Below are 15,988 nucleotides of genomic sequence, written 5' to 3' on the forward strand. Positions count from 1 at the left end.
CATGAAGCAGAGTGAGAGATATGGAAATGCCAGATGCCCAGGGCAGTAATCTTTTGTCACCACCTTAATTACCACAGACGAAAGAGGAAGTGGCGTCTTCGCCGTAACAAATTCCATATATGTAATGACGTCAAAGGGGGTGAAATACGAGGGGAGGAAAATTTAAACGCAGCATAAAAGGAAGGTGACAAAAACACTGAGAGACATCAACAACACTGAGACACATCAACAACACTGAGACACATCAACAACACTGAGAGACACAACAACACTGAGACACATCAACAACACTGAGACACATCAACAACACTGAGAGACACAACAACACTGAGACACATCAACAACACTGAGACACATCAACAACACTGAGAGACACAACAACACTGTGAGACACAACAACACTGAGACACATCAACAACACTGAGACACACATCAACAACACTGAGACACATCAACAACACTGAGACACATCAACAACACTGGGACACATCAACAACACTGGGGGACACACATCAACAACACTGACAGAACACAACAACACTGAGAGACACAACAACACTGAGACACAACACTGAGAGACACATCAACAACACTGAGAGAGACTCATCAACAACACTGAGACACATCAACAACACTGGGACACATCAACAACACTGGGGGACACACATTAACAACACTGACAGAACACAACAACACTGAGAGACACAACAACACTGAGACACACATCAACACTGAGACACACATCAACAACACTGAGAGAGACTCATCAACAACACTGAGACACACATCAACAACACTGAGAGACACAACAACACTGAGACACAACACTGAGAGACACATCAACAATACCCCTTCACTTTTTCCAAATTTTTACAGCATTATTCTAAAATGGATTCAACTTTTTTTCCCCTACACACAATAATGAGAAAGCAAAAACTGTTTTTACATTTTTTATTTTGCAAATGTATTAAAAATACAAAAATCTAATATCACATTTACACAAGTATTCAGACCCTTTACTCAGTACTTTGTTGAAGCACCTTTGGCAGCAATTACAGCCTCGAGTCTTCTTGGGTATGACGCTACAAGCTTGGCATTTGGGGAGTTCCTCCCATTCTTTTCTGCAGATCCTCTCAAGCTCTATCAGGTTGGATTGAGAGCGCTGCTGCACAGCTATTTTCAGGTCTGTCCAGACCTTAGATCGGATTCAAGTCCGGGCTCTGGCTGGGCCACTCAAGGACATTCAGACTTGTCCCGAATCTACTCCTGCGTTGTCTTCGCTGTGTGCTTAGGGTCATTGTCCTGTTGGAAGGTGAACCTTCACTCCAGTCTAAGGTCCTGAGCACTCTGGAGCAGGTTTTCATCAAGGATCTCTCTGTACTTTGCTCCGTTCATCTTTCCCTAGATCCTGATTAGTCTCCCAGTCACTGCCGCTAAAAAAATCGTGTTTCTCATCATCTGATAGTCCTTAATTTGCCTTTAGGCAAACTCCAATCGGCTATGCCTTTTACTGAGGAGTGGCTTTCATCTGGCCACTCTACCATGAATGCCTGATTGGTGGAGTGCTGCAGAGATGGTTGCCTTCTGGAAGGTTCTCCCATCTCCACAGAGGAACTCTGGAACTCTGTCAGAGTGATCATCGGGTTCTTGGTCACCTTCCTGACCAAGGCCCTTCTCCCCCGATTGCTCAGTTTGGCCAAGCGGCCAGCTCTAGGAAGAGTTTTGGTGCTTCCAAACTTCTTCCATTTAAGAATGATGGAGGCTACTGTGTTCTTGGGGACCTTCAATGATGAAAAATGTTTTGGTACACTTCCCCAGATCTGTGCCTCGACACAATCCTATCTCGGAGCTCTACAGACCATTCCTTCAACCTCATGGCTTGGTTTTTGCTCTGACATGCACTGTCAACTGTGGGACCTTATATAGACAGGTGTGTGTCTTTGAAAATTATGTCCAATAAATTGAATTTACCACAGGTGGTTTCCAATCAATTTGTAGAAACATCTCAAGGATGATCAATGGAAACAGGATGCACATGAGCTCAATTTCAAGTCTCATAGGAAAGGGTCTAAATACTCGTGTAAATACGTTTTTTAAAGTTTTTATTGTTAATACATTTGCAAACATTTCTAAAAACCTGTTTTCACTTTGTCATTATGAGGTATTGTGTGTTGATTGATGAGGACATTTCTTCCATTTTAGAATAAGGCTGTAATGTAACAAAATGTGGAAGAATTCAGAATGCACTTTAAATGAGGAGGAGAGAAGCCTTCTATCTGTCAGGAAGTGTGAAAGAGGGTTAAAAGCAGAGATGCACTCATTGTAGCAGTGGAGAGATGCGCCTCTCTCTCTCTCTCTCTCTCTGTCTCTCTCATTCTCTCTCTCTCTATTTCTCGCTCTCCTCACCTCCTCTCCCCAGCTGCAGTGATAAATGTCTCCTTGTATTCTGGACAGAAAACTGCAGGGTTACAATGTACTTGTCAGAAGACAGCTGATTTTCTCTCCCTTAAACAGAGTCCAGTATATGCTTAATCTTTCCCTTTGGTGGAGGCATGAGATAAAAGAAACACCTATTGCCAAGGACTGTAATGCCCAGAAAATCTCCCCCCATTCCTTGTGTGTGTGTGTGTGTGTGTGTGTGTGTGTGTGTGTGTGTGTGTGTGTGTGTGTGTGTGTGTGTGTGTGTGTGTGTGTGTGTGTGTGTGTGTGTGTGTGTGTGTGTGTGTGTGTGTGTGTGTGTGTGTGTGTGTGTGTGTGTGTGTGCATGCATCCATGCGTGCTTGCGTCTGGTTTGTGTATGCTTTTCTGTTTTACGATGAGTGTATGCGTGTGTAAGCATATTATGCGCTTGCCTGTAGCATGCATGTCTGTGAGTGGCATATTCATTCATTGTGCCTGCATGGCTGTTCATATACTTGTGCCTATACCCTACTGACATTCTGACTGTAGTACTGTAAAGTGTTCCTAAATAGGAGTCTGCAGTGTAGCTAATGGAGTTGATTAGAGCTGGCTCATTGCAAGGTAACTCCTAGAGGGAGCGCATACAGGCTCGTCTGATAGCCAAGGATCCCTGTAATACGAGGCCCAGCTTTGCTTTGGCAGCCCGCGCACACACACAAGCACATATACACACACGCACACACACAAAGCCTCTCCCAACGCTATCTGGCCTGCTCGGTTATTGCTACACACACAGCTCCCGCGAGTAGAGTGCCACATCGGCATCATCAATATACGTACAAAGCATGTTCCCTCAGGAAAAGTTTAAGATTAAGATTACATAGGGTGTCCAATCAAAAACTCATCTTTTGACCAATGGGTAAAATAATATGTAAATTGTGAAGATACTCCGCTATGAAAACCAATGGTCAAAACCTCATGTCTCTATCATAATCCGTTCAAAAGTTATTGGTGTTTCTACCCTTGTAAAATGGCCAGAATTATGGTGACTAAATCAATGGAGGCCAGAGAATAAAATGTGTCATAAATCAGGACCGTAGCATTGTGTCAGCTAGGCTGGATGCTGAGTGACAATTAAGGCTAACTGAGAGGCACACTGTTGAACTCAACATATTTTATTTTCAAGGTCTTTTACATTTTATTCAGTTTGTGTCATGTTAGTCTTTTTGCGACCCGCGGAAACAACTTTGCAGATGAACACCACAGCATGTGAAATCCTAAAGAAAGCTGGACCACTCTGTTAACAGAGCACTGTGATTTTATGGGATGAATTAGGTTGCGAAATCAGACTTTTTTAAAATAACGTTAATGATATATATGTTAGAGAAAGACCCCACTGAACGATTCAGAAAATGAAGAATCCTATTTTTCTTGGTAAACTGTATTTTATAACAAGTGAAATGTCATCACCAAAGTGCGTTTTCATTCACTCTGTACAGACACCGTAGATTACATGGTATTTCAATCAAGCCAATATATAATCATACCATTTCCAATGTGTTTTGATTAGTGATCCAGCACATAAGCAAAGCTTCCAGTAGTGGTTAAGACCTACATCTGAAATTTAATGAGCAGAGGGGGCCGGATCATCTCCACTGGGCTCGGCCCCTGGTTCCAGCCTATGGTCCCCTGGCCGTTATTTAGTATGTGATTAGGATACAGAGAGGGATGACTGAGAGATGGCTGGGGACCCCCTTGTGGCCCCCTAAATGTGGAGTATGAAATCATTTTTACATGACTAATTTTTGCTATCGTTCTTTTTTTACATCCGTTATTAGACAGTGGCAACGCGGAACACTAATTTAACCCACACATTTTCTAGAGGGACGGCTTTAGGCGGAACACAACAGTATCGTACCACATGCAAAACGATATGACAACAATAACGTCTAATGTAACTGGCCCCTCTAACAGTACAAATGGCCCCAGCTTGGCCCCCCCAGTTGAAATGGTCTAGAACCCCCACTGGGGTCACCCCGAGCCTCCCTACAGATCTCTGCCCACTGAGCCTTGTTACCGATGAGGGGTGTGTTGGAATGGAGATGGGGCTGTGCCAAACCCAAAGGAGGACTCTGGAGGTACTAGGAGGATGGGAGTAAGGGGGAGAGGGGGAGTGGGGACTACTTAGTGCTTCCACAAACTTCCACAGCCCATAAACACCAAATCAATCAGAACCACAATAGCCTGGCAGACTGGAGACGGCTAGCACGAGGCCCGGGCTGGGCTACTCATATTTCAGTCTGTTTTCTCTTTCCTCCACCCACAGTCCCCTCCTCTCTAGCTTTATCGCTCTGCCCCGCTCTCTCTCATTAACCTTTAAACACACACACACTCATTTGCTCGATCCAGCACAGATGCAGACACACAGATACACATGCATGCACATGGACACAATCTCCAGACACACAACCTCCAGACACAATCTCTCTCTACCTTTCTCTTTCACACACACTCGTGCATACGCAGACACACATAAACACACAGATTTGAAATTCAGGTGCTGTAATACTACTCTCTCCACTCCCTGTCAACTCCAGGCACATGACATGTCCTTAATCTCTCCCCCTCTGTTCAGTACCTGATCCCTGATCCCCCTGTATTGTTCTGCTGCCCAGCTCAGGCCTCCTCCATCGACTACTCGCTACGTGTTCGACAAACAATTGTGATTCCACTTGGTTTGTGAGGAGATTATTAACACACCTAGCCTAGCATGCCTAGTAACTACAGCGGGATCATGAATAAGCAATGGAAAGAAGTATCCAAGAGCCCTATTTTCTCTCTCTCTCTCTCTCTCTCTCTCTCTCTCTCTCTCTCTCTCTCTCTCTCTCTCTCTCTCTCTCTCTCTCTCTCTCTCTCTCTCTCTCTCTCTCTCTCTCTCTCTCTCTCTCTCTCTCTAATGAATACCAGGGATTGTGTGGAAAATGAGCTGTCAGGGAGGGAGATGCATCAGGCTCATTGGAGGAGCCCTAGGAAATAATGAAGCGCTCCTCCGTTTCTCCCTGATACCTTCAATATGCTCCTATCCATGTCAAGTGCATGTGAGTTAAGCAGTCGTCCCTCTCGAGCTGATTAAATACTTTGGGTGTATTGTGGAAGGCTGGGACGTTAAGGGAATGTTAGGCGAAGGTTCAGCGGACGTTGATACAACGTTAGAGCGACGTTGTCTTGTGAGTCACAGGATGGAGAGGAGGGAAGGCGGGAGATATATTTTGTGTGTGTGCGTGGTGCAAAGCGAGCAGCAGCCATGTTAGGGGTAGAGAGAGAGGAGAGGGCCTCAACACTGAGTCGAAGACACGCATTTCACCCTCTTCTCATGCTCTCACGGCACACCTCATATCTCACGCATTGAAAAGTACTGCGTTTATTTTTCTAGTTAGTCCACTGTATAGTCAGGGCGTTAACTTTTCAACTGTGCTCCAAATCCTTTTGAAATCAGAGGATCTGCGCCTGCAATTTAACATCACGAGCTGAACCTCTATCATTGTCCTGTCTTGCCACAGCACTGTGAACCGCAGAACACTTACTGGAAGCATATGATTGGTCTAATTCTGTAAGTATTCAAGGGGACTGGATACATGCTTTAAAGAAACACCCCTCAAGTTTAGAGTGGGGCTGAATGGAGAGAGAACTTTCTCCGCTGAGTGTATAAAACTGTAAAAAGAGCAGCATGGTAGCGCTGTTTTATGTACAATGTTGTCAACATAATTTGGTTGCTGTTACTCCCTATTGCAGAAGGCAGCCTTTTGACAGCATGTACTAAAGTCGATTTAATCCACACTTGCATGTGTACGTTATTATTCTAGAGCGGGGACAATAAATATAAACATTATTTGGTTAGGGTGTAGGGGCAGATTTCTGTAATCTTGTCTTCAGGAGATTTTATTACTTATTTACTTTACTTACTCCGATCATTGGAACAATTATCATTCTTAACAATGGGCAAAAATAAATGTAATTACTGTGCTTGTCAACAAGAACACTACTGTTATTCCCCACAATTATTATTTCACTTCTTCCCAATTTGTCCAGTGTAATTGCATATTTGAAATCTGATATGGCTAATTGTGTCTTTTAAAATGAATTATATGAGACTATGTATTATTGCAGCCATTCATGGACACTTTTGAATATGTCATACCAATAAGCATTGGATATAAAATGCTCCAGGAATCAAATATAATTTTAGACATTTTAGTATTGTGCACATGCTAGGCAGAGATGGTAGGGTGACTCACAACTCAAACACGTCATATTTTGTCTATGTAGAGTAAAATGATGGCAAGGATCTTTAACTAGTAGGCATAAACCACCGGAATATTGATATTCATTCGATTTTTCTTGAAGGTTGGGGGATTTTGAGGAGTTAGTTGTTATAACAAGAACATTTTCAAACACCCAGCACTTCAGGGGAGGCCAACCCTCTTGGAGAGCAAGCATGATTTTCTTCCAGCCTATTTTAAAGAGAAAATATTTGTGTCCTTAACTTGAAAGCAGTCTATGAACAAGGAGACTGTAATCTATGATTTGGTTATCCACTGCCATCAACCGTCAATATTACAATTGTACTTAAAATGTTATCTTCAAAAGATCTCTAAGTAACAAAGTTGGTGTATTTTGAGTGTTAATTTAATGTTCAAAGCATCCTGAATACACCTAACCTGTGGTTTTTATTACTTTTTTACCCTGGTCATACACCTAAGCCATGTCAAAATATGTAGAATTGCAGAAAAATAGCTTTAAAAAGTAAAATTTTCCATCTAGGAGATATGCCAGGGTGCAATGAAATTCACATAGGAGATCCACTCCAAGCTTTTTTCAAAAGATGGCATCCCTGGTAGAATGAGTTTTTATACTCATTTGGTTTGTCTAATATGCTGCCTACCAGTCTACTTGTTGTCAACATTTCATCTCAAGTCGTTCAAACAGTTCCATATTTGACTAGGCAATTCTACATCATTCTACACAGAAGACAACATGGACTGTTGCCGGGCAGAAACAACTAAAAGTCTTTGGAGTTTGATTCAATCAAATGTTAATATTTATTTTAGCAGCTGTCGAATCCTTTGACACACTCATGGGGGTATTTTGCCTGCCGAGAGAGAGAGAGAGAGAGAGAGAATCAGAGATAATTTTCTCTCTTCCCTTTTTATTTTCCCTCTTCAAGACTGCTTACTAGACTTTAAATTCCTCTCCCTCCCTCTCTCCCTCTCTCTCTCAGGTTGTCAGCACAAACCCTGCTCCTGTTGATGTCCTGATTCTGACACCTACAGTGGGGGAAAAAGTATTTGATCCCCTGCTGATTTTGTACGTTTGCCCACTTACAAAGAAATGATCAGTCTATAATTTTAATTGTAGGTTCATTTGAACAGTGAGAGACAGAATAACAACAAAAATATCCAGAAAAACGCATTTCAAAAATGTTATAAATGATTTGCATCCCACTCCTCTTTGCAGATCTTCTCCAAGTCATTAAGGTTTCGAGGCTGACGTTTGGCAACTCGAACCTTCAGCTCCCTCCACAGATTTTCTATGGGATTAAGGTCTGGAGACTGACTAGGCCACTCCAGGACCTTAATGTGCTTCTTCTTGAGCCACTCCTTTGTTGCCTTGGCCGTGTGTTTTGGTTCATTGTCATGCTGGAATACCCATCCACGACCCATTTTCAATGCCCTGGCTGAGGGAAGGAGGTTCTCACCCAAGATTTGATGGTACATGGCCCCGTCCATCGTCCCTTTGATGCGGTGAAGTTGTCCTGTCCCCTTAGCAGAAAAACACCCCCAAAGCATAATGTTTCCACCTCCATGTTTGACGGTGGAGATGGTGTTCTTGGGGTCATAGGCAGCATTCCTCCTCCTCCAAACACGGCAAGTTGAGTTGATGTCAAAGAGCTCCATTTTGGTCTCATCTGACCACAACACTTTCACCAGTTGTCCTCTGAGTCATTCAGATGTTCATTGGCAAACTTCAGACGGGCATGTATATGTATTCTTGAGCAGGGGGACCTTGCGGGCGCTGCAGGATTTCAGTCCTTCACGGCGTAGTGTGTTACCAATTGTTTTCTTGGTGACTATGGTCCCAGCTGCCTTGAGATCATTGACAAGATCCTCCCGTGTAGTTCTGGGCTGATTCCTCACCATTCTCATGATCATTGCAACTCCACGAGGTGAGATCTTGCATGGAGCCCCAGGCCGAGGGAGATTGACAGTTCTTTTGTGTTTCTTCCATTTGTGAATAATCACACCAAACGTTGTCACCTTCTCACCAAGCTGCTTGGCAATGGTCTTGTAGCCCATTCCAGCCTTGTGTAGGTCTACAATCTTGTCCCTGACATCCTTGGAGAGCTCTTTGGTCTTGGCCATGGTGGAGAGTTTGGAATCTGATTGATTGATTGCTTCTGTGGACAGGTGTCTTTTTTACAGGTAACAAGCTGCGGTTAGGAGCACTCCCTTTAAGAGTGTGCTCCTAATCCCAGCTTGTTACCTGCATAAAAGACACCTGGGAGCCAGAAATCTTTCTGATTAAGTGGAGGTCAAATACTTATTTCCCTCATTAAAATGCAAATCAATTTATAACATTTCTGACATGCGTTTTTCTGGATATTTTTGTTGTTATTCTGTTTCTCACTGTTCAAATAAACCTACCATTAAAATTATAGACTGATCCTTTCTTTGTCAGTGTGCAAACGTACAAAATCAGCAGGGGAACAAATACTTTTTCCCCCACTGTATCAGCATTTTCATTAGCAGATCAGAGGATTACAGACACAGACATAGTTCAGTAAAGTATCTTTGCATTGTGTATTTTTTATTTTTATACAAACCCCAGTTGTCCCACTTGTGCCTCAGTCCCTCAAGTCGATTAGTATCAAGTTATTTAGCTAGCTTGCTAATAGGATGATAGGGCCCTGTCTGAGGTGAAAGAGCGAGAGAGATGGAGAGACAAGGAGATGGGGGAAGGATGAGTGGGGCAAAGTAGAGAGGAATCTGTGCCCCATGGAGGGGCTTCATTCCTGGGCTTCTGTTTAGGGAGCACACCCATGGGGCATGGATGGGAATGATGAATGGGAAAGCCCCTCAGGGGTGAACGATATGGAATATGTGAGGAAAGAGAGAGACTAGTGTCCTGCGGCCGCTAATTTAGCTGACTTGTGCCCCTCTGGTGCTAAAGCCAGGACAAATAGCTTTTCTGACCCATACTTTGCCCCTTACAGTCATAATCCCAAAACAAAAGACCCCTGGCTAACTAAAACCCTCAAAATGGTCAACAGGAAAAATACATAAAAGGCAACAAAAAAAGACAGAGCATGTAAAAGTCAAGTTTCCACGCATTGATAACTTCCATGCTTAACTAGAGAATCAGAGAATCTCCAGTCCTTAAAAAAAAACATGGCTCATCCATGTCTGCAAGGGATTAAGTAAGCGCTTCGATAATCAAAGGATGCGCGGGGGGAGGGGGGGGAAGGGGGGGGTTTGCCTGTTCTCCTGTGAGACACTAATGGTCCTCCAGAGCAAAAGTTAGCATGTAGTACATTTTCGAAAGAAAATCCCCTTGACTTTCACTGTCAAAGCCCTCTCTACTGACTCAGACTATAGTACAGCTACTGCTGGATGCCAGACACACAACACATTATGGAGTATCACAAATCAAGACCAGGAGGATAAATAGAAATGCAGGAAATGGACAAACAAGCCGGTAATAGAGTGCAGAAAGGAAGCCTGTAACAGAGGAAGCCTGTGTATGGTGTGAGAGAAACCCAGAGCCTCACAGAGACATCTCTATATTGGGGGATTCCCGCACTGGGACTTATAAGACAAGGGGTAGGGGGTTGTGTGTGTGTGTGTGTGTGTGTGTGTGTGCGCGTCCCTCTTTGTACAGAGGTAACGGTACGTCCCACTGTGCAAACGCCACCTTTACATGGCACCTGTGAGAATAGTAAACATTTGCACTGTAAGCCTAGGGAACGCACAGGAAGGGATTTACTGCACTCCCCTTATCCTCTTTCATTATTTCCTGTGTGCGTTTTTCTTCCAAACACAAGAAAACATCACAAGAAAAACACAAAAGGCAAGCCTTTGGATGCAGAGCCTGTGTTTGTGTCCTTTGGGGCAATTGCAGTGTGTTTTGCTGTAGTATGAGAAAGGGAGGCAAACTGCAGATCTGAGGTATTTCCATCCAAACACATCTAAATGATGGGGTGTTTTACAAACCTGACTATTTGCTTTGCGCACACACATTTCCCTTCGGTAAACGGGGCTACTGCATGGTCAGTGTTTGTTTACTTACTGTCAATTAAATGGATGTGTCTGAGCGTACCGTGGTTTCACTTCACTCAGAACCATTGTGGCTCTCACATCTTATTCCCTATATAGTGCACTACTTTTGACCATTGCTTTGGCAATGTTAACATAGGTTTGGAGAGAGAGAGAGAGAGAGAGAGAGAGCTTTATTATGATAGGACCTTGTCTGAGGGGTAGAGGAAGATAATGTGGCTGTGTTGATTCTGTCGAGCTTAGCCCCGGCCCCGTCATACACTTTAACTGTGTAATTAGACCACTGAGATGGTAATGGTAGTACAATTCCATTTGGCTATGTCGTTACGTTAGTGCATGTGTAAGGGTCTTTCGGTCAATTCATTTAATAATTATGAACAGGCCCTCATTACTGACGAGCCCTTATGCAGCTTTACTGCCACAGTCTCCCTTTAAAGACATTGAGAAGACAGACATTGTCGCATCTCAAATGGCACCCTATTTCCTACATACTGCACTACTTTTGTCCAGGCCCACTATGGGCCCACCATAGGCCCACTATATAGGGGTTAGAGTGCCATTTGGGATGCAAGCTTAGAGGAGGAATTAAGCCATTTTGTTCAGTGCTTCTCACTTCTTCTTTTTCAAGTGAGGGAGAAAATGGCCAGTAGCAAGACCATATTATAACTAGATCTAGAGGAGAAGAAGAAGAGCCCAATAACAATAGAGACGAGGATCCAATTCCGAATAGATATTTTGTCCTTATCTATTCTGCTATGGTCAAAGCAAGTAGTGCCCGCCTGCCAGGCAGTGTGAAATAGCCTCCGTCATTCTGTTTACCAGTTTACTTACATTCTACATTCCAGGAGTGTGCATCCATCTCACTGAAACAGATACAATCACCACGAGCGTTAATGAAAAAAGAGCTGGATGCGAAAAAAGCTCTCTCCCTCTCTCTTTCTTTCTCTGCCTCTATCCCTCTCTCTCTATTTCTCTCTATCTATCCCTTTTAGTCTGTCGTTCTTTCTCCACATAATATTCTTCATGTACATATTTTTTAATTGTCTCCAATAATGAGTTCCCTAGACCTGTCAGTATTCAATAATGAGTTCCCTAGACCTGTCAGTATGTATCTTTTGGAGGCGCTGGCATTTTTGCGGAGAGGCTTGTGAAATAATGACGTCCAGCTAACCAATAGGTGTCGAACTCACTAATCATTGTTCATTACTGTTTGACACTGCAGAGGCAGCAGTCCAACTGCAGCTAGCCTCCCCATGCAGGTAACATGCAGATACACACACACACACACACACACACACACACACACACACACACACACACACACACACACACACACACACACACACACACACACACACACACACACACACACACACACACACACACACATACACACTTCAACACGTGCAGCCATGCCAACTCATTCACACGCAAGCACGCATGCACACACTCATACACACTCACACACACTCCCTGCCCTGGCACTGATGAGCCCCGCCCAACCAACCAGTACCATGCTGGACTTCAACACTAGCCACTAAGCCAGATCCACTTCAATCCACATGCCTTAAACAGCAGCATCCCCTACAGATGAAAACAGAAGTGGAAGAGACTAAACTAAACTTCCCTATTGCCCTCCTATCACAACATCATGCCACCTCTCTCCCCTACCCATAATGTTTTGGGGTAAAAGGCTGGCAAATTATCCCAGTAGAACAGCTGTACGTGAGGCCACGTGATCCTGAGCTAACAACTTCCTAATTGGCTCTGCAGCCCATTCCCCACTATTGAGAAGGTTCTCTGTGGGGAAAAGGAAGCAGGAAAAAAAACCTGACTCCCTCATAAATAACTTCCTTACACATTTTTTCATTCACTTATTGGGCTCTCTTTCTGGAGCGAGGCTGAGAGAAGTGATGAGGGAGCATGAAAAAGGAAGACTGAAAATGTGCAAGTGTAGCCAGAGATAGCGGTGGTTTGAGAAAATGGAGGGAAAATCAGGTAGACGGGGCGGTTGCTAAGTGCCTACATTTGGACAAAATCACACTTTGGCTAGAATTTCATTTCACCATACATGTCCTATATTCATGTTTTCCTCCATAGCAGAAGCCAATGACCAAGTATGTAGGCTAACTCTACAAATTGAAAGATAGACTGAAGTGAAGCATCCTGGGTAATATGCAGATGTAGTTTTCCCTATTGACCAATGGACTTGTTTGATTGTTTCAAGTTGCTAAGATGAAAGGCCTTGTCATCGAGACTGAACAAAGCATGGCAAATCTAGCTTCTTGTCTCCTCAGAAAATAAAATAATTGTTAACTAGAGTAGGAGGCAAGCCAGTCAAATGGCTGCTGTTCATTTAAGCAATAAGGCACGAGGGGGTGTGGTATATGGCCAATGTACCACGGCTAAGGGCTGTTCTTAAGTGCGACGCAACGTGGGGTGCCTGGATACAGCGCTTAGCCGTAGTATATTGGCCATATACCACAAACCCCAGAGGTGTCTTATTGCTATTATAAACTGGTTACCAACATAATTAGAGCAGTAAAAATAAATGTTTTGTCATACCTGTGGTATACGGTCTGATATACCATGACAGTCAACCAAGCAGCATTCAGGGCTTGAACCACCCAGTTTAAAATATCAGTTCACACACTGACGCCCCTGCTCTGTGCTCTCCCAAGTCTGAGCACCTGTGTTTCCTTAGAGCTGGGTAAACACCCCCAGGTGCATACAGTACTAGCGCACAGGTCTGTGCCAGTTTCTATCCACCTACTGCTCTCTTGCTCTCTCATTCTCCATCCTTTCGTGTTCTCTCTCTATCGCGGTCTATAGGCCTATCTTTCATTCACTCTCAATTAAATTAAATATAATTACATTTCTTCACAGGTCTGTGCCAGTTCCCACTACCTTTCTCTGACACACACACCCTCTCTTTCAATTCAATTTCAATTTAAGGGCTTTATTGGCATGGGGAACATATGTTTACATTGCCGAAGCAAGTGAAATAGATAATAAACAAAAGTAAAATAAACAATAAAAAATTAACAGTAAACATTACACTCACAAAAGTTTCAAAAGAGTAAAGAGATTTGAAATGTCATTATGTCTATATACAGTGGTGTAAGGAAGTGCAAATATAGGTTGTATTTACAATGGTGTTTGTTCTTTTCTGGTTGCCCTTTTCTTGTGGCAACAGGTTACACATCTTGCTGCTGTGATGGCACACTGTGGTATTTCACCCAATAGATATGGGAGTTTATCATAATTGGATTTGTTTTCGAATTCTTTGTGGGTCTGTGTAACCTGAGAGAAACATGTCTCTAATATGGTCATAGATTTGGCAGGACGTTAAGAAGTGCAGCTCAGATTACACCTCATTTTGTGGGCAGTGTGCACATAGCCTGTCTTCTCTTGAGAGCCAGGTCTGCATACGGCGGCCTTTCTCAATAGCAAGGCAGTATTCACTGAGTTTGTACATAGTCAAAGCTTTTCTTAAGTTTGGGCCAGTCACAGTGGTCAGGTATTCTGCCACTGTGTACTCACTGTTAAGGGCCGAATAGCATTCTAGTTTACTCTGGGTTTTTTTTGTAAATTCTTTCTAATTTGTCAAGTAATTATCTTTTTGTTTTCTCATGATTTGGTTGTGTCTAATTGTGTTGCTGTCCTGGGGCTCTGTGAGGTCTGTTTGTTTTTGTGAACAGAGCCCAAGGACCAACTTGCTTAGGGGGCTCTTCTCCAGGTTAATATATCTGTAGGTTATGACTTTGTTATGGACGTTTTGGGAATCACTTCCATTTAGGTAGTCTTTACTAGTTGATTCTAAGATTTGTATTCGATCATGTATATGTTGTTGCTGTTTGTTCTATGTTAAAGAGCCAAAAAGATTGGAGAAGTAGTTAATCCATACATCTCCATTTTGGATAGATAACTCTTCCTGTTGTTGTTTGTTTAGAGTTTTCCAATTTCCCAAGAAGTGGTTAGATTCTATGGATTCTTCAATTACATTGAGTTGATTTCGACGTGCCGTTCCTTCTTTTCCCGTAGTGTATTTCTGTATTGTTTTAGGAATTCACCATAGTGAAGGCGTAGGTTCAGGTTTTCTGGGTCTCTATGTTTTTGGTTAGATAGGTTTCTCAATTTCTTTCTTAGGTTTTTGCATTCTTCATCAAACCATTTTTCTCTCTTTTTTCCCCCCTCCATCTCCCTCCCTCTCACACTCAGTCCCTTTCTCGCTCTCCATCTCCCTCTCTCACATGCTCAGTCCCTGTCTCGCACTTCCTCTACCCCTCCACCTCCCTCTCTCTCACGCTCTGTCCCTTTCTCGCTCTCCCTCTACCCCTCCATCTCCCTCCCTCTAATCCTCAGTCCCTTTCTCGCTCTCCCTCTACCCCTCCACCTCCCTCCCTCTAATCCTCAGTCCCTTTCTCGCTCTCCCTCTACCCCTCCACCTCCCTCCCTCTAATCCTCAGTCCCTTTCTCGCTCTCCCTCTACCCCTCCATCTCCCTCCCTTTCATGCTCAGTCCCTTTCTCGCTCTCCCTCTACCCCTCGATCTCCCTTCCTCTCACACTCATTCCCTCTCACCCCCCCTTTCTCTATGACACTTCTTCACATAAGCTCCCCCTCTCCACTACACTAGAACCATGGAACCAGGAACCACTAACTGACTAGCAGTAGTGGAGAACGAACATGACCCCTTCCACTTCCCCTGCCAGGGATTCGGATGTGTCGTTAAACTGTGGAAGTCGGCAAAGAAACATCAACATTAATTCCTCCGCTAAACGATCCTGCTGAATAATGTATGAGAGAGGTTACAACAATATGTAGAGCCCCCACCCACCCACCTTCCACCTTTGTCAGCCTAATTGCTCTTGCTATCTGCCATTCAAGTGCCTCAGAAGTCTGCTGCCAACGAATACTGCCAGACAGACATGGCTAGGCCTACTATCAGGCAATAATGTTACCGGAGCCTTGTATCAAAGGCTGCCCTGGCTGGGAGGGATCCCTCTACATTAGCACCGGGACTTCAAAGGAAAGTACTGAGGTATTCACACAGATCTGAGGGCCCTTGTCTGAAAGTGGGCATAATGCTCTGCTGGGTGTAAACACACAGATGCACACTTAGAAATATAATTAATTCTACATTTCAATTTTAAACTTTGGTCATTTAATAGACACTCTTATCCAGAGGGACTTACAGTCAGTGCATTCAACTAAGGTAGATAAACAACCACATATGACAGTCAAAGCCAGCAAAAG

General features: G+C 43.6%; 1 protein-coding gene across 7 annotated transcripts in view; it reads right to left on the reverse strand.

Annotated features, from left to right (window-relative positions):
- pcdh19 (protocadherin 19) overlaps positions 1-15,988 on the reverse strand; it is a 96,294-nt gene that overhangs the window by 26,616 nt on the left and 53,690 nt on the right. The gene's annotated exons all lie outside the window — the stretch shown is intronic.

This window comes from Salmo salar, chromosome ssa05 (genome assembly GCF_905237065.1).
Source record: "Salmo salar chromosome ssa05, Ssal_v3.1, whole genome shotgun sequence".
Classification (NCBI taxonomy): domain Eukaryota; kingdom Metazoa; phylum Chordata; class Actinopteri; order Salmoniformes; family Salmonidae; genus Salmo; species Salmo salar.